Source organism: Sabethes cyaneus, chromosome 1 (genome assembly GCF_943734655.1).
Source record: "Sabethes cyaneus chromosome 1, idSabCyanKW18_F2, whole genome shotgun sequence".
Taxonomy (NCBI): Eukaryota; Metazoa; Arthropoda; class Insecta; order Diptera; family Culicidae; genus Sabethes; species Sabethes cyaneus.
In genome coordinates, this window is record NC_071353.1 from 167,951,397 (window position 1) to 167,971,480 (window position 20,084).

Here is a 20,084-nt window from a genome sequence, read left to right on the forward strand (position 1 = left end):
CTTTATAATTCACAGTCATGAGTTCTATATGAGGGCACGCACGACTGCAAAACAAGTTATTGTTCACTTTGTTTTTATTTATTCTAATCACTATACAATTCCAATCTAAAATTGACATAAATACAATTATTTAATGGGAAGTTTATATTACGATGTTGTGTTATCTGGGAGGATTGCTGCACTAGTAGTAGTAGTAGGGGAAAGCCACCATCATTTCAAGGACTTGCCAATGTATGTGGGTAGAATTACAGTAGATCCAAATTTGATTATCAAATGAATTTCACACTAATGCACAGTGGTCCAATCAGCGAAATACGTGATCGTGTGATATTGCACCAAGACGTGAAGTGTTTCGCATATAGTGTCTATAGGAACATTTCTTGGTATAACAAGCCCATTCTTGTGAGAGAAATCTTTGGGTGATTAATTCCCTTAAAAGTGAGATAAACAATTTATTTTCTCGTACATTCGAGGTACAGGTTTGGTACTTTCGGCAAAGTTGTAGTAAATATCAATGCAAATAACTTTGTCAAAGATACCAAACTTGTATTTCTTCATGGAAATTATGTATGCAGCGTTATTCGTGGACAAACCCTTTAAAACAGTTTTTAAACCCTGACTTATTCTGGTTAACTTTTACGTGTTCATAGTGTTCTAAAAAGTTGTTTATCTTGCTAAAATCAACGTTTTTGTAGAACATTATTATACGTGATTTTCTGCAGTTTCGGAGATTTTGAGCATTATTGATGAAAAATAGTACTACTTTGAGCTAAAATATTTCCCAAGGTGGCAAATGGTGGCAGATCAAACAACTCGTACTTTAAAGTACAACAAAAAACCTTTAAAATCAAGTGGCAATTGACTGTATCTGTTTGTATCCTCAAAAGTTATAGTTGTTTTAAAAATCCTTCACAGTCATGTTTATCGAACAATTAAAATGTACTTCTGATGCAATAAACGACATTTTGTTTATGGTGACAATCTATTTCTAACAAGTCAAGTTACCAGCAATTTTTTTACCTATTTTCGAGTCGAAAATGAATGTAGACTCAAAATTATTTGACGTAATTAATAAGAGAAAAGCTTCCAAATAACTAACTTAAGTCTATTTTGATCAATACCTTCGATTGGTGTCTTTTCAAAATATCGCACTCATAATGGGCTGGTACCAAATGGCCGAAACACAAATGGTCGAATCACGAATGGCCGAAATCCAAATGGCCGAATTACAACAACAGTCACAGAAGACCGAATTTTCTCGGAATGACTTTTTCGTCTATTTAATTAGAAAACACGAATTGACAAGCAGTTAACAATTAACTTTACTCAAACAAAAAATAAAATAAGCAACACATCTTTTTGTTGTACTTTTAAGTACGAGTTGTTTGATCTGCCACCATTTGCCACCTTGGGAAATATTTAAGCTCAAAGTAGTACTATTTTTCATCAAAAATGTTCAATATCTCCGAAACTTCAGAAAATCACGTATAATAATGTTCTACAAAAACGTTGATTTTAGCAAGATAAACAACTTTCAAGAGCACTATGAACACGTAAAAGTTGACCAGAACAACTCAGGGTTTAAAAACTGTTTTGAAGGGTTTTTCCATGAATAACGCTTCATAGATAATTTCGATGAAGAGATACAAGTATGGTGTCTTTGACAAAGTTGTTTGTATTGATATTTACTATAACTTTGCCGAAAGTACTAAACCTGTATCTCGAATATTCGAGAAAATAAATTTCGTATCTCACTTTTAAGGTAATTAATCACCCAAAGATTTCTCTCACAAGAAGGGGCTTGTTATACCAAGAAATGTTCCTAAAGACGTTATATGCGAAAAACTTCACGTTTCGGCGCTATATCAAACGATCACGTATTTTGCTGTTTGGACCACTGTGTAATGTTGTTACAGAAGGGCCAAAAGGGATTGGGCGGACCCACAAGCAGAGGCACTTGTACGCATTCCGGGGTTATAAGAGTCGCCTTCCAGCATTAGGATCCTTCCATGTAAAAATCAATTTCGCTGTACCAACTTTAACCCACGTGATGATTTGTTTGTTTTGAATTGAGCAGTGCCATATTTGCTGCAGACCTTAAGGATTCAGGTGGGCAATCCACTTCATCATCCAGTCTTCCACAATAATGATATCTATAATAATACCATTAATAATATGATATTAAGATGAAATGTGGTATATAAGGTAAAAATAGAACAATCTCCCAGCAGTCCTTCCTATGGAATAGAGTAGCGTCCTTTAAGGTTCCATAAATGCTTCTAATAGTTAATTTAATTTTTCATTCTGGTATCCATGTGCAGTATTAAAACTCGTTTTGGCCAAGGTTTTTACTATATAGCAGGAGATGCTTCATAAGCTAAAACTTAAAAAATAATTAAAATAACTTATTAGGCTTACCTATTAGCTAGGCCCGTGTGGCTCCGCCGTCTGCCCAAAACCGCGGTTTTGAGACCAGGCAGCCGGGAACCACCCAGCAACGCACCTTCTAGCTTGGCTACTCAGTAGAGCATTACCAGGTCTGACCACGTGGAGGCGCTAGGTAGGGGCTTGGGATGGCTAGAGCTATATTGGACGCTCCTCATTTGCCTTCCCCATTTCATACCCATCTGGAAGGATTGTTGCACTAGCCCCGTAACTGTCCTGTATTCTAATAGTCGGCTGTGAAGTCTGTCGATAGAGAAGGGTCAAGTCTCAAGTCTTAGTAAGAAAGTTTAAGCCCAAGGCTTTGCTTTTTTGCTACTCGAGACCTCCAGCCGATGTCCCAGTGCAAGTTGAAATCTAGATTCTAGTTGATCCAAGTCCAATTTAAATCATAATCCCAGCCCAGTGTAGATCCAAGTTCAAATTCTGGTCTAATTACTTACAACCACGTTACAAAGGTGTCAAATTTAATACATACGACCCGTTTAACTGTTCAAGTCAAGCCAGGTATTAAGAAAATTTTTAGAGTGTGTATTTTAATCTTGACAATAGGCGTATCATTAATTGCCGCACTAAACGCGACACTCAACAAGTATCATTATACAGCATGACGAGCATAAAAAGTCAGGGCCAATTTAGAACGCAACACTGACTGACGTGACGCCTATTATATACAGCATCCAAATGCACTACGCAGCCACTCTTTTAATTGCAGACATCCAATACATCTAAAGGTGAGGCTGAACGAAATGCAGCGTACATACAATTCAACTAAATGGGCCGCCAGGCAAAAAAAAGTGTGACATCTATTTCGAAATGGTGACATTATTTGCATCTCGCTTGCCTCATTCAGTAGTTTGATAGCACAAAATTCGTTCGGGCTGTGTTCAGAAACAGACACACAATACATTGAAACTGCACTTGCAACACAGTCACCAAGTATTAGTTAAGTGATTTAAATTAAACCAATTTGGCAGTGGCTCAGCTTAGCAAAGAGAGAGAGAGATTTGAATTTTGCAGCAACTAAAAGCTTACTGTATGCAGCGTAAGTTGCCAGCAGTGGATTACATTCACTTTCTAAATGTGGTCCAGTAGTTGGCTGCCTCGTCGTAAATCTTATCGTGCACTTTAGCGGTTTTGAGTTTACCTCTGGAGTCCTTCATAAATCATGCCGACTTCCGTTCCGTTGGAATGCAACGGAAAATCCAATTTCAGCTGAGTGCTTTGACCCCAGTCGAGACCCGGCACTTACTTCGCAATCCAACCCAACAGATGAAAAACTCATTACAACAGAAAAAATAACACAAACTCTCCCTTGTTCTTGCTTGGGACACTTGAATTTATGACAATCCTAATTGTAACTCAAAACCCGTTGCGGCATCCATATCTCAATTATCGCCCTAAAAATGTAATTAATTATGGCGGCGGATGGGATAGTGTTGTTTTCTCTACAAAACCGGTGCTTTGGCGAGCGAGAGTTATAGGCGTTCCACCCTTCCATTCAATTCAAACTGGAACACACAGAACATCATTCAAAATATTAAAAACCCAACCAGTCACAGTCACACATGTGCAAGTGTGGCATGACGCCCATAAACTTTTCCTTCCGCCGCCGTTCCGTACGTACATTTTATTTCCCGTTTCGTTCTCCGATTTGCCATGCTCCTTTGGCAGGCCGTGCTGGTGCATAATGCATCTTTGTTCTTAACGAGTTTCGTTTGCTTTCGTTGCGGCTCATAACCATTCCAGCCTGGCTGGCAGGCAAAGCAAGCTAGCAAGCTGGAGGATGCAATTTCGGTGGTATGTAATCTGAAAACTGAAAACTTCCTTCTCCGGCAGGGCGCGGTAGCACGCGGAGTTGGGTTGGGTTGGGAAAGAAAAGATGCACTCGCCTGTCTCCATCCGGTCGAACTTTCCGGAGCCTGAATGTATGATGATAATAAGTTGTTCTACATTTTCAAGTGGAATTACATGTGCCGCGGCATAGATTTGCTTTTTTTCCGTCGTTGAAAGTTATGCTGCAGCCGGTTGACTACTCACTCACTCACTCACTCACTCGTATGATGAAGAAAATCCAATCGACTTGGAAAGACACTCCGTGATGATAAAGTTTTCCACAAATGCAGTATTATTTTTCACTTGTTCATGTAACATCACTTTGTCAGGTAGAAAAATATAGAAATTTGTTTCCGAGCTTAGCCTTGATCATTTTGGTGCCACTTGTTAGGCGCGATTTTTTTCTGATAGTACTTCCAATCAGTGACGCCAGATCTACGGATTTATCCATAGTTCTACGAATTTAGGAATTTATTTTCTTGGTTGCGGTCGGTTCTAGCGGTTTGGCGACGGATTCCCGTTAGAAATCGAGAAGTCTCGAGAGTTACGAGGCGGGTGCGACTCTATGGTTTCAAGCTTCTGTCGACTACCGCGAATACCCACGTCGAGCTGCACTTTGTAGACCTATCTTGACACAGTGATAAATGCCAGGGGGATGAAAGATGAAATTTGTTCCATGGGTCGAGCCGTGATAAGTTGATAACCACTGGTGGTCCGAGATTTGCCGTCTTCTTATTGGTTCATTTGTGATTGTTTGTATTGGAAAATTGATAATGAAATGACGTATGTGATGAAAAGTTGATGGAACAGTGATTAAAAGATGGTAAAAATACGATGTAAAGTTGACGAAAGCAAAGCAAAGCCATGGCTATTAACGTCCTTCAGAACTTGACCCTTCTTTATCGACGGACTTCGCAGCCGGTTATTAGAGTACAGGAAAATTACGGGGCAAGTGCACAGATCTTATCAACTCTGTAGCGGCACCGCCCAGTCGAGATTCGAGCATACGACGACTGACTTGTTAGACCTGCATCGTACCCCGGAGCTAACCGGGCGGGCGTAAAGTTGACGAAAAGACGAAAATGCAATGGAAATTACGTGAAAACATGATAAAAGGACGACGAAAAGACGCAAAAACAATAGCGAAAAAACACGACAAAAAACGGGAAGGAAATATTTAAAAAGCGTCAAGCGGATGATAAAACATGCAGAAAAGATGGCGAATATACGTTAGGAAGACGAGGAAAGAACGACGAAAAACAAAAACATATTTGTTATCTTGACAACAAACAGGACAGTAGATAATAAAAAGATGACAAAACGCAAAGAAAAAGCGGCAAAATGGCGAGAAAAAGATGTTAAAATATCAACAAAAAACGCTATAAACAACAAAACACAACAAAAATGCGAAAAAAATGCCGAAAATAGTTGTCGAAGAACGACATAAATACGATGGCAAGACAATAAAAATAGGACAAAGAAATGGCAAAGAGACGACGAATACGAAGAAAAAGCATGATGAATAGACAACGGTAAGATGACGAAAAGACGACGAAAGAACAACGAAAAAACAGCAAACCACAAAAAGACAACGAACCGGCAGTAAACAGCTAGCGAAAAGATATGACGAAAAAGTGGAGACAAGAAGTAAGCAAAAAGACGACGAAGAGAAGCCGAAAAACGGTAAAAAATACGGTTAAAAAACGCCAGAAAAGCAACGAAAAATGCAAAAAAAAAAACAAAACGACCAAAAGACTATAAATAGATGTTGATAAGGAAATGAAGGAACCAAAGTCAACGAAACAGTGGCATGAAATGCTATAAATGGCACAAATAACGACGCCATCAAAACAAAAACGCCAAAATAGATTATAAAAAATCACTGAAAAGAGACAAAGTCCATGTCAGAAAGGCAGATGTTGGAAATAATGTAAAACAACTAACGAACGAGGGCTCCGCATTCCCTCCCTCACGCCGAGAACTCGGAGTCTTGTAGAAATCACGAATGATCAAAGGTAGTAAAGGGACTGAAAAAAAAATAAAAAACAAAAAAGAAACGATGAAAACGAATAAAAGAAAGAAGAGTACAGGTAAAGGTGATGAAATACACATAGCGAAATAACGAAAATTTAAAGATCGAAAGACGAAAAACAAACGACAAAAAATGACAGATGAAATACGGAAAAACAGAGATAAAACTCGACTGGCGAATGTTAAGAGTATGATGCATGGAATAAACTCTACAACTAAATTATATATATTAGGACTCTACAGTAAACTACAGTAAACACTAAACTTTAACGGGTGGCAACTAAAATTTTGGAATTTTTTCGCGGCCCCTATATTCAACAGCAAACGACAAATGAGAGTGTGTATATGTTAGCTCTCTCTCTCTCCTCTTTTCGTCAAAATTTTTTGTTTTGTTTATGCTTACCCAATTTTGTCTAAAATGACGTCGAAACCAGAAGCATTTCCGGAGCGCGTTGTATACTTCCACGAACTGCTTCAGAAATCTTGGCAAAAAGTATACGTTACAGGTATAGAACAAGGTACAACATTTAAAAATCAAATATGTTGCGGCTTCGACTTTTACCATATCCTAAGATAGCCAACAACTATTCGCAAGCAAGTTAGTGGAAGACCAGCCAAAATTATCGACACAGAAGGACAGGCCTTCAACAACAACCTCCCTGGTTTGGCTATCAATCAAGATGGGCACCAGACGAATGTTTGAAGAAAATTTTAATCCCTAAACATCATGCAGTCCATCTGTGTTTTGGCCAATACGTGTTTTGGCCGGAAAGAGCATCATCGCATTAGGCTAAAAAACACACCCGTTCCTGAATACCCATTCGATCCCATTTTTACCCAATAACCACGACCCGACAAATCTGTTTCATCAAAGATTTCTTCAAGATTTTGAGTTTCTTGATGTACAAAAATAACTGGAGAACCACGAATTGCTGAAAGTTGATTGGTAGAATCAAGAGATTTTATTATTTATTTATTACTAGCTGACCCGACAAACTTCGTATTGCCACAAATTAAACTGTGTTGTACATAAATCGTGAATCTCGGATGACCTTTGTCACAATCTTGAGTTTTGCAAGTTTCTGGGGTTTTATAGATTTTCCTCACAGTAAAGTAGAAAACAACTTCCCCCATTGCTTAGCCTGATAAAATAAAGCGGATTGCATTTAAATATGTGCCATCATTACAAACCATTTCGCCGAATACCATTTTGCGGAACACCAATTCTCGGTTGACCATAACGCGGCATATAGAATTTCGCAGAATAACATTTCGCGAAAAACCTTACGCGGGATGTACCATTTCACGGAAAATCTTTCCGTACAAAGTACCATTTCGCAGGGTTGACCCAACTGAAGGAAAGTAATAGAGGTCAGTAGATCTAGAAAAATAAATAAACCTAGATAGAGGTGATCTCTACGGGGGGCTGCTCCCCGTAGTGGCCGGCGCTTCCGACGGCAGGTCGCCGGCAACACTCGCGGCCTGTGGCCGTCTCGCCCTGAATTATCTAATGTTACTATTAATAGTTTTTAGTGGTCTTGTTATTGATTATTGTTTTATGAAAGAGTCTAAAATTTCTCGAGTTCGATTAGTTTTTGAGTTACGCAAAAATTTCTGTTTTATTTGTATGAGAGTCCTTATCCCCCTACCACAGGGGTGAGGGGTTTCAAAACCTCATTAAAAAACTTCCTGCCTCCAAAACTCCCCACATGCCAAATTTTGTTCCATTTGCTTGATTAGTTCTCGAGTTATGAGGAAATTTGTATTTCATGTGTATGGAAGGCCCCCCTCTTAAAAGGGAGAGGGGTCATTATTCCCCTCCTAAAGAGGGGAGGGGTATCAATTCACCATAAAAAAAATTGCCTGCAAAAACATCCACATGCTAAATTTGGTTCCATTTGCTTGATTAGTTCTCGAGTTATAAGGAAATTTGTATTTCACTTATATGGGAGCCCCCTCCTAAAAAGGTAAAGGGTCTCAATTCATCATAGAAAAAATTCATGCCTCCAAAAACACCCACATACCAAACATGGTTCCATTTGATTAATTAGTTTTCGAGTTATGAGAAAATTTGTATTTCATTTGTATAGGAGCCCCCTCCTAAAGTGGGGAGGGGTCTCAATTCACCATAGAAAAAATTTTTGTCTCCAAAACACCCACATGTAAAATTTTGTTCCATTTGCTTAATTAATTCTCGAGTTATGCAGAAATTTGTGTTCCATTTGTATGAGAGCCCCCCCTCTTAATGGGAGGAGGGGTCTCTAACCATCATAAGAACCTTCCCTGGCCCCAAAAACCCCTATATGCAAATTTTCACGCCGATCGGTTCAGTAGTTTTCGATTCTATAAGGAACATTGGGGCAGACAGACAGAAATCCATTTTTATAGGTATAGATTTGTATGGGAGCCCCCCCTCTTAGTAGGGGGAGGGATCTCAAACCATCATAAGAACCTTCCCTGTCACCAAAAACCCCTACATGCAAATTTTCATTCCGATCGGTTCAATAGTTTTCGATTCTATAAGGAACATAGAGTAGACAGAAATCCATGTTTTAGGCATAGATTTGTATGGGAGCCCCCCCTCTTAGTGGGGGGAGGGTATTTTGCCATCGAGAGAACCTTCCGTAGCCCCAAAAACCCTACATGCAAATTTTCACGGCGATCGGGAGTTTTCGATTCTAAAAGGAACATAGGGACAGACAGATAGGCAGACAGACAGAAATCCTTTTTTATAGGTATAGATTTATTAATTTATTCCATCCGACGAATTGTCTTAATGAACTATCTTATTATCTAAATAGTAAAAGTCAAATAGTAAACAAATAGTAAAAGTCTGTTTTTAAATTCATTGTTTGTCATATTAAAATCAAAAAGGTGCAATACATCGTTAAAAACATCCATCATCGATCGAACAGGCTCATTTACGGTATAAACTTGTCTACCCAACGGAAGTCTCAGGAACTCTGCACGGCGAAGCTGGTACCCGGGAACGTTCAGATCAATGAGTTCAAGAAGCTTCGGTGCATCAATATCACCAGTTAACAGTTTTCCAATAAAAATGGCCTTAGCCCGTTTTCTTCGCTGTTTTAGAGTTTCCATGCCAATCAATGCGCATCAATTTTCGTATGGTGGCAAAATCAGGGCATTATTTCATGGTAAGTTTCTCAGGGCGAACCTCACGAACCTTTTTTGAACGGCTTCAATTCGCGCGGTAGTGGAGCTGTGATAAGGGTCCCATATTACTGAAGCGGTTTCCAGTAACGGTCGAACAAGACTAACATATAGACATTTCAGTGTATACGGGTGCTATTTCAATAATACTTTTGTAGTGATTTCTAAACGCAAGACCAGTGTCTAGAGTCACTTCAAGATCTCGAACAGTTTGTACTGTATTCAATTGTTCTCCGTTAATAGTATAGTCAAATGATAAGTTGCTCTTTTTACGATGGAAGCTAATTGTGCAACACTTAGCGATACTAATTTGCATTCCATTGACTACACCACTCAGCAAATTTGTCAAGTAAAGTTTGGAGGAAATGACAATCATCAATGTTGTCAATAACTTTGAACACCTTTAAGTCGTCAGCATAGACTAAACAGGAGCCATTTCCAAGGCAATTGATTGCATCGTTAATGAATAGCGAAAACAGGAGTGGGCCCAAGTTGCTACCTTGTGGCACTCCAGAATTATTAGTAAACCAGCGTGAAACGGACCCATCAGTCTTTACCGCCAATTGTCTTCCGCTCAAATAGGAACGAAGCCAACCAATAAACGCAGGAGAGCATCCGATTTTATTTAATTTTGTTGCATTTTTGATGCATTCGCAAAGTTGACATAACGGCCGTACAACGCTCCCATTCCAACATCAAACGGAAGCTTCGCTGAGCAGCCGATTACGGACCGTTTTTAAATGTACACTAATTTTTTTTCAACAATGGATAATGTATCTTTAATTTCGGTAAATCAGATCTGCATCATGTCATCATCATTATCATCTTTTTTTGATTTACATTTTTTATATTTTTACTAACAAAGCTGCGGATGAAGTACAAATGTCAGTTCAACTTTCATTTAAATCAAAAATTTGATAACATTTTATAAATTATATAAGCCTTTTTTCTGTGATAAAAACAAAGATGATAAAACTACGGATGTATCTTCAGCAAAACCTGGTATCACTAACCAAAATTTTCACCTCAAACTATCTGTTTTATGTTACTATCGGTGCCATCACATAGACTTTTTCCGTGTGACGTTGTAAAAAATGCAAAACACTAACAAAGGGTATTTTGCAAATAATCAAATAGTACAAAATAATTATTACACGACACTTTTGAATGAAATGATTGCAATCCACGCTCGCAGGTACAGGCTTGATTCAACAACTCCCCATCTCCCGAAGTAGCACAAACCTCCCGTGGAACTTGTCATTCCGCGTCATTGCATAACTGCATAATAATTAGCCGTGTCCATCGAGTGGACTTCCACTCGAGGGAAGGCTCTCCTCCTCTTGGTCGTCGTCGTCGTCGTTGTTCGTGCAAGAAACAACGTTCAACGACCCTCGAGAAAAGCATGCCACCGAACCTAGCAATGAAATCAAAACAGACCAAAACGAAAACAATAACAAAAAAAAATAAAACCGGGTCCACCACTAAAGTTATGACGACGATGGATCCGATTGCATCAGATCAGCGGTAAAATTAGCGAGACCTAATTTTTGGAATTTCTCTGTGCCAAGCGTCTTTGCCTTCTTCATATTCCATCATTATTATAGCACCCGCCTCCGGAGTCCGGAGTCATGCACTGGCGGCATCATGCACCGGCGATTAACGAAATTTAGTAAAGGAGAAAAAATAAATGCTGATGAATTGATCTAACGTAGCCGGTGACCTAAAAAATGCAGTCTGCGACTGAACGAATCCTTTAGTCACTTTTTTCTTGTAATAGACGGTGGTGCCGAGACAAATAATTGGTCACGCACGAAGTGCGCATAATCCGGTTTTGCACAGCTCTCACAGGAAGTTACCGCCAACCGGAGGAAATCTTCCGAGTAAGTAGGAAATCAACCTCCTATCGACACTACAATCTACTATGGTCGTGCGGTAGCGTAGAGACTGCATCGGGGTCACCACCTCCCGCCGGTTTCTGATGCAAGATGCAAGACAGACTGCAACGGGTTTCGCGATGGCACGATCATCACTCGATCAATCGATCGCCTCGAGTCAGGAAGCGTTCGTAAACAAAATACCAAGCAAAAGCGAAAGTTGTCGGGCATTTGTTTGGTATTTGGAATTTACGTGAGGTGAAGGAGCGCACTGCTGCTGCTGGGGTGGTAATTGCAGCTGATGAAGCGTAAAATTGGAAGAGGTGTGTCGTCCGTCCTGCTGATGCTCTACACACTATTCGAGACAGGTCGATCGTCAGAGTTGGCCTACTGGTGGTGGGCCACCGGCAGTGCACCGAAGATATCTCGCCTTCACCTCACTATGCACTACTATTCATATGAGTGCAGGTAACGAACGGAGCAATTAAAACAGCCGACTTGAGGGCATGTTCAAAACGGAAGGCTTTCATCCATCGTACCCAGTGCAGCGCACATTCCATGATGGATGTTGCAAATAATTCGCAATACCTTACGCAAGGCCCATAGCTTAGCTCCAAATGGTAATTATTAGAGACTGGCTGAGACGAAACGTTCGATTATGTGCACAGCCCATCAAAGGATTTTACTTAGGCAAACAAACCGGTCTCAATTAGTGTCTCTCGACCAGAAGATGTTTTTGTTTTTGTTCTTCGATAACTTTTTCAACACTTCGATACATCTAATTCGAAGATGCCCGAGACCGACCCCAACTCTTCTCGTTTGCTCCGGCTTCCCTGTGTTGATTATTTTTCTTACTCGGTTAATAATAACCGTTTACCAACGAAATCGGTTCGACGGTTACTTACCCACAGCTCATATGCCGTGAAACCGATGGAATGGATGGAGGCTGCTTTCTCACAGCAGCGAGCTATTTGATAGTCACACACCGAAAAAAAAGTGGTGAACGATGTTTCTCACACTCGGAGCATCGACAACAGTCGACACTTTGTTGCTTTTTTTTCTGTTCACTTCATCGGCTAGAGGTTACGTTTCCGTCTTTTGAACAAGTGAAGCAGTGAGTGTTTACAGTCCCTTGAGAAAAATTAGTTGAAAATAAAATTATAAAAATATATGCATGTTTTGGTCATACTAGTCGTTAGCGACTGAATTTTCACTTGCTTTCACTTGCGGGATGTTGTTTTATTCTAATAATGTATATTTGCAAACTTTATCAGTGCCTTGAATTACTATTTTATTTGTGTGTATTTTAAATTTAAATTTAATGTACTGTGAAGAATCTAATTTTTGTGTTTGAAAATCAAAAGAACTTATATAACCGAAAAGTTTAGGAGAGGAGAGGAGCTATTTCATAAAAAAACTACAAACAAACTGAAGAAAAGTGCCGTCATAAGTATTTTTAAATATTTCAACTCTTTCATCAGGCATTCTGGCCGCGTGTTCAACTTACCGCAGCCTGCCGGCCATAGTGTACTACCTTCACTATATCAGCTTATTTGCATACTTTATACAGCTCGTGATTCATGCGCTTGCGCCTCACTGCATTTTCCATTTTGCCACCAAGCATTGATTGCATAATTTTACGCTCAAAAGCCCGCTCCAAGCGCTTATCGATCAGCTTCCTTTAGCATCCACGATTCATGTCCGTAAAGGGCTACCGGGAGGATTAGTGTTCTGTAGAATGCCAGTAAGCGCATTGGCAAACTATAAATTACTTCGTGGCTTACATCGTTGTCACATGTCACGAGCGTACCAAGGTTTATGAATTCCTCCACTATTTCATATCGTTACCGCGCGCAATCAATAAACCCTATCATGAAGTATTCATTACTAAAGCCCACTTGCCGTCTGTTCCTGGAGCCGGGTGAGACTTTTGAAGGGAATCGTTTTCATCGCACTGTTGTCTGGCATTCTTACGACGTGTCCGGCCTACCAACTCTCGCCAGGTGTACGATGGGACTCTCTCCAATCAGTGCCTGTAGCTCGCGATTCAAGTGCCTCCGCCACTCTCCGCCTTCGATTTGTACTCCACTACTAGATATCGTCCGAAGCATCTTTCGCTGGAACACGGCAAGCGCGCGTATGTCCTCCGTGACGAGCGTCATGGCTTCAAGTCAACAAAGAACTAGCGGTCTAATAAGGATTTTTGTACAATGTCAGCTTCATACGGTGGCGTATGCTTCATGATCGTAACATTTTTCGATGGGCAAAGTAGGCCAGATTTCTCGCTTTTATGCGCCGTTGGATCACCTTTTACTAGTGTTATTGTTCGTGGTCACCAGCGATCTCAAATACACGAACTCATCTATCACTTCTTTCTTCTCATTCTTCACTGCACCATCGCCGACAACGGTTACTACGGCCTTCTTCCTTCCTTTGATGTATTTGCTTTTGTATGGTGAAAATCTTGCCTCTCGAGACCGATGTTGAACAGCATGCACGATAAGCCGTCACCTTGTCTGAACCCTCGCCGCAGCTTTAAGAAACTCGAGAGTGTCCCCGAGATGCGCACGAAGCACTTCAGGTAATTACATGTAGCTCTGATCAATTGCGCCACTTTGTCTATCAAACCGGCATTATCTGCCATAGCTGGTCCCGATTGACTGTATCGTATGCTGCTTTGAAGTCAATAAAGATGTGACGCGTGGGTACATTGTACTCCCGACTCCCATGAATCCCGCCTGATAACTTCCTACGAAACCTGGTGCTATCGATGACTGCCGCCGTAACAGGATCTGGGAGAATATCCTGTAGATGGTGTTTACCAGCCGTTACATTTATGTCGCGATAGTTGTAGCAGTCGAGCCGATCACCCTTTTTGTAGATGGGATAACATTCTTGGTCTTGACTTCTGGGAGATCAGATGCTGGGACATTCTTCCATGGGCATTAGCTATAGATTTCTTCCAGTGTAATAATTTGTGTCAGAGTTTTTCCCGGATCTTATTACACTGAAGTCGCTTTTTACGCGGTTTGTTTTTTGCGCGATTATTTTTGCGCGAATTTCGGAATTTACGCGGTTTTTTTTTACGAGAATTTCGGAATTTACGCGGTTTTTTACGCGAATTTCGGAATTTATGCGTTTTTTACGCGATTTTCGGAGTTTACGCGGTTTTTTAACCCGATTTACGGTTTTTTTTACGCGAAATTTTGGTTTTATTCGCAAATTTTGGAATTTACGCGGACGTTTTTTACGCGAATTTCGGAATTTATGCGGTTTTTTACGCGATTTTTGGAATTTACGGGGGTTTTTTACGCGATTTTCGGAATTTACGCGGTTTTTTTTAGGCGATTTTTGTAATTCACGCGTTTTTTTTACGCGATTTTTGCAATTTACGTCTATTTTTTCGCGTAGTGTTGAAATCCATAAAGTTTTTTTACGCGATTTTCGGAATTTACGCGGTTTTTTTTACGCGAATTTCGAAGTTTACGCGATTGTTTTACGCGAATTTCGGAATTTACGCGGTTTTTTACGGGAATTGTGGAGTTTACGCGGATGTGCTCAAAACGTCTATTTTTTCGCGTAGTGTTGAAATCCACAAAAAAAATTTTACGCGAAATTTTTGTTCTATACGCAAATTTTGGAATTTACGCGGTTTTTAACGCGAATTTCGGAATTTATGCGGGTTTTTTACGCGATTTTCGGAATTTACGCGGTTTTTTTATGTGACTTTCTGAATTTACGCGGTATGTTACGCGGTGTTTTCACGCGAATTTCGGAATTTAATCGATTTTTTTACGCGAATTTTGGAATTTACGCGGTTTTTTTCTACCCGATTTTCGGAATTTACGCGGTTTTTAACGTGATTTTCGGAATTTACGCGATTTTTTCACGCGAATTTTGGAATTTACGCGGTTTTTTACGCGAATTTCTGAATTTACGCGGTTTTTACGCGATTTCCGGAATTTACGCGGTTTTTTGACGCGGTTTTCGGAATTTACGCTCAAAACGTCTATTTTTTTGCGTAGTGTTTTTTATCAGTTTTTTTATCGCGAATTTTGGAATTTATGCGTTTTTTTTACGCGAATTTCGGAATTTACGCGGTTTTTTACGCGAATTTCTGAATTTACGCGGTTTTTTTTCTACCCGATTTTCGGAATTTACGGCCAAAAACGTCTATTTTTTCGCACTAGGCGAAATCCACAAAGTTTTTTACGCGAAATTTTGGTTTTTCACGCGAATTTTGGGATTTACGCGGCTTTTTACGCGATTTTCTGAATTAACGCGGTTTTTTACGCGAATTTCGGAATTTAGTCGATTTTTTTACGCAAATTTTGGAATTTACGCGGTTTTTTTCTAGCCGATTTTCGGAATTTACGGCCAAAAACGTCTATTTTTTCGCACTAGGCGAAATCCACAAAGTTTTTTACGCGAAATTTTGGTTTTTTTTACACGAATTTTGGAATTTATGCGGTTTTTTCTTGTGCGACTTTCTGAATTTACGCGGTATGTTACGTAATTTTCGGGATTTACGCGGTTTTTTAACTTGATTTTCATAATTTACGCGGTTTTTTTACGCGAATTTCGGAATTTAGTCGATTTTTTACGCGAATTTTGGAATTTACGCGGTTTTTTTCTACCCGATTTTCGGAATTTACGGCCAAAAACGTCTATTTTTTCGCACTAGGCGAAATCCACAAAGTTTTTTACGCGAAATTTTGGTTTTTTTTACACGAATTTTGGAATTTACGCGGTTTTTCTTACGCGAATTTCGGGATTTACGCGATTTTCGGAATTTACGCGGTTTTTTTACGCGAATTTCGGAATTTATGCGGTTTTTTCTACGCGAATTTCGGAATTTACGCGGTTTTTTACGCGATTTACGGAATTTACGCTGTTGTTTTTGCGCAATTTTCGGAATTTACGCGAATCGGAACGGAATTTACGGAATCCACAGCTTTTTTTGCGCGAATTTTTGATTTTTTACGCGAATTTTGAAATTTACGCGATTTTCGGAATTTACGCGAATTTCGGAATTTACGCGGATGTGCTCAAAACGTCTATTTTCTCGCGTAGTGTTGAAATCCACAAAGTTTTTTTTACGCGAATTTCGGAATTTACGCGGTTTTTTTACGCGAATTTCGGAATTTACGCGGTGTTGATTTATGCGGGACGTATCCTTCGCGTAAAAAGCGACTTGAGTGTACTTTCCAAGTACTGAGAAAGGTTGTTTGTAATTTCTTTTACACAATTTTGTATGCAATAGATAGTCCATACCATTATGGAGATGAAAACTCTTGTTGCAAAGGCTGCCATAAACAAATTTACTGCCTTTTTAAATTATATTTTGCTTTTTCCTTTAAAAAATTACCATAAAAGAACGATACCATTTACTGTAAATGGAAACTTTTGTTGGCGAGCAAATAGATTTTTTTAATGTTAACAACCAGTCATTTTTATGAAAGGGCCTCTCAAAAAACAATAAAATTTATGGTGGAGAGCAATAAGTTTGATGGTATGGTTATCTTTTCTGACAATAAATTTTAATGTTTTTACTGTATTTTGTATTCTGCTGTTACAATAATGTTTATCTGCATGTTTATGGCTATTTTTTCCCGGGTTCATGGTACCAAGTATTTCTTTTACTTTTGAATGTTTTTTTTACAAAAAACGTTGCTTGCTTCAGTGAGAGCAGTCCTCTACGCTGCCTCTATCAACAGCCTTCCCTGCACTCAACTAAAAACCCATCTCCTCTCGTTCATTACTTAGCAGCAGCAATAAGAACAAGACAGTTTGATTAGTCATCCATGGTCCTGCGCCTTCCGCAGCTTTGTTTCTGACTCGGATCGGCCCCTCGTCCCTCATCCTGATGCCAATCGCTCGGTCGGTTCGTCTATCTGTACAAGTTAGTCAGCAGAGGCGCAGTGCAGCAGTCCTGCGCGTGTTTGTTGCTGTTCTTGTTGATGTGCACTCGTCTTCAACTGAAATCGCAAACTCTTCGCCGCCACCGCAAGCAGCCACCCGGCGCAGTCCGTTCTATAAAGAATGACACGTACCCGCACGCATACCATGCCGTAGCCAAGCCATAGTCGACCGACAGGCTGCTGATGTGATGATGGCTAGTTACTAGTAGCGCAATAACGGTCGAAAAACGATGGCCACTACCGAGTACCATCTGCGTGTCATTCGGCTAAATTTATGGCATTGGAATCCATCCACGCCACGGCGGCTTAAATTGGCTCCGCCGGAAAGTGGCCCGTTAGAATCTCTCTGTTCGATTCGGTTCGGTTCGGTATTCGGTTGTTTAGATTTCCAAAGAATTCGAATCCGTTAAAGCGCGCGGCGATTGACATCGCTTCCACATACCCTCACTTGGTCGGTCGTCGGCCGTCGGGGCGGGGAACGAATTTTCAATTGGCGTAGTTTACGGCCTGACCATAATTTCTCAATCAAGCGACGATGTGAAGAGCGCGAATGTGTGTGGTGGTGGTGCGTGCAGATTTTCTCGCGAAAATTGTTTCCCAGCCAGTCAGCTAGCCTGTGCGCATCCCGTGTTCTCCCGAACGAACGGTCGACCGACCGACTTAGTCGCCGTTAGGGGTTCGAATCGTGCGCGAGATTTGCATTTGCAATGGCCACCGCGCCACTAGTAGCAGCTACTGTGTCGTGTGGGGAGAATTTTTTTTCTTTCGTGAATTCGGTTTCCTAATGGGCCCAACTTCAAAGTGTTTTGTGGATCGTGTGACGTAACGTCGGGGGAGTTACGTGCTGGTTTCTTTTTTTTTTCTTGTGGACGGATAAAGTGTGATTGATGGTGGATTATGAAATTGAAGACGCACATAAATTGAAAAAACGAGAAGATGTAAAAAAACCTGGTGAATTGGTGATGTGAAATGAGGAAAAAAAGCAACCGTCCGTCGGTTGATGGCTATTTTTAGACGGAACGCGAATTGTAGGCGAGAAAAGTGACCCTGTGTGTTACGTTTGTGTTGGGGCAAAAAAATGACATGAAAAGTTAGTTTAACGGTGTGTTTTACCCTGGTGAAAATCGACCAGATTTCTCTGTTGGTTATTTCTCGTATTAAGAGCTCAGCATTTAGTTTGTGGAATTAAAATCAATCGCTTCGCGATTGATAATACCGACAATTTCCACTTTTTGTTCATGTGCCAGTATTCCTTGAGTCAGCCGTTGATTGCTAGAATGGAACGACACGATACGCACAGGCACAGTACAGTAGCAGGTCTCGCACTCCGCACATTTGAATGTCGTAGCTTAGCTATGGCCGTATAGTATAGTGTATGTGTTTCATTAGTTGCTCCAACCGTTGCCGTCGTCGTCGCCTGAAGCTGAAAGTCAAATCAATTGAGTAAATTATTTGCTCTTTCCCGACGAATAGGCGCGCAATCGAGATCGCTGAAATAGTGCTTTCTATGTGGGGCAAAGCGACTGCGGTGTTTGTTTCATGCTGGTTTCTGCGGGGAGAAAATTAACCGTTCGTTGCTGGCTGGTAGAAATGGTAATGAGTCACCTTCGATTTTTCTTTGATTTGATTGCAGAAATTGGTTTCAGGAAATCCAATGTTTGAAAATATTGGCTCGAAACTTTATTGTTTAATTTGCAAGTCTAATAGTCAAATGCAATTGAATCAATTTTCTTTTCAATGAAATGCCGTTGAATAAAGTTATGAGTCAGATTTTCTCAGTGGGGTTTAATTTATTTCAAGATTCCGATGGGGTAATGGTTTTTTATTTCTACAACCAACGCTATGATGTTTTTATTTTATTTTATGACAAGACAGGATCTTGTAATATTAATCAAAAGCAAAATAATTTTACTGTTTCTTTAAAACCCTTTGCTCAGTCAGCTCTTAGCTATCACACAATATTTAATTACCTTGTCATAAAGTCTTCTTTGGGTGAAAAATAAAATTTTATGACGTTTAATTTAGTACACTGTACAATCTATTCATGCTGTTGTTGAAATTAACTCGTGGATTGAAAATAACGATACATTTATGTGACCGACCAAAGGTGTTCTGCAGTTTACATCACACATTACATTAAAAATGGCTTGCTAAAGGACACTATTTATAAAGGCCGTGTCAAAGTAGAAAACATCATATTACACTGATTTTTTGACTGTTCTAATGTACCACAAGGGAGTAACCTAGGACCGTTGGTTCGTTATCTCTCGCTAGATTGTAAACACATTTTTTGCTGGTGATCTGAATTTTTTGTTACCAACAATGACTCAAGCCAAACTTTTATATTTTGTTCAAAACTAAAGCGTATTTCAGTGAGAAGATGTTGCATCGACACCTGTGATGAATATGGCGACTGAGAGAAAGCTTTGCAACCTTTTCTCTGAGCACTTTTTGACCCCGTTCTATTCTAAACACCGTTCAGCATTCTAATACTGAAAAAAATTTGTTTTCTTATGTTCAACAAACATGCTCTCCTTGTGATTAATGTCGAAATCTCAATATTTGATCCATTGAAATTACTCAAATCACTTTACTTTTGCTAAATTTTTGCTGAATTGTATTTTCGATCAACTGGATTTAATTTATAATGAACTAGTTGAGCCCGAATCTTACGATCCGGAAAATATAAATGTCTGTTCAGAATTTCGAAAACTGCGGATACATTTCATTGGCCAGTGTTTGCGAAGATGTTTAATCTTTGTATTAGTTCTTTGAGTTCTTATATTGCATAATATAGCTTTATGATGTT

The 20,084-nt window shown here is 39.8% G+C and overlaps 1 protein-coding gene across 6 annotated transcripts in view; it reads left to right on the plus strand.

Moving 5' to 3' along the window:
• LOC128732848 (uncharacterized protein DDB_G0283357) overlaps positions 1-20,084 on the plus strand; it is a 126,222-nt gene that overhangs the window by 58,006 nt on the left and 48,132 nt on the right. For 2 of the 6 annotated variants that reach the window (XM_053826256.1, XM_053826260.1), the window contains exon 1: positions 17,970-18,365. The exons of 2 other annotated variants lie outside the window; for them this stretch is intronic. The gene's annotated coding sequence lies outside the window, so the exon portion shown is untranslated. Of the gene's footprint in view, positions 1-17,969; positions 18,366-18,788; positions 18,869-20,084 lie in introns of those variants that run through there. 2 more of the 6 variants (XM_053826257.1, XM_053826259.1) reach the window with 2 other exon arrangements.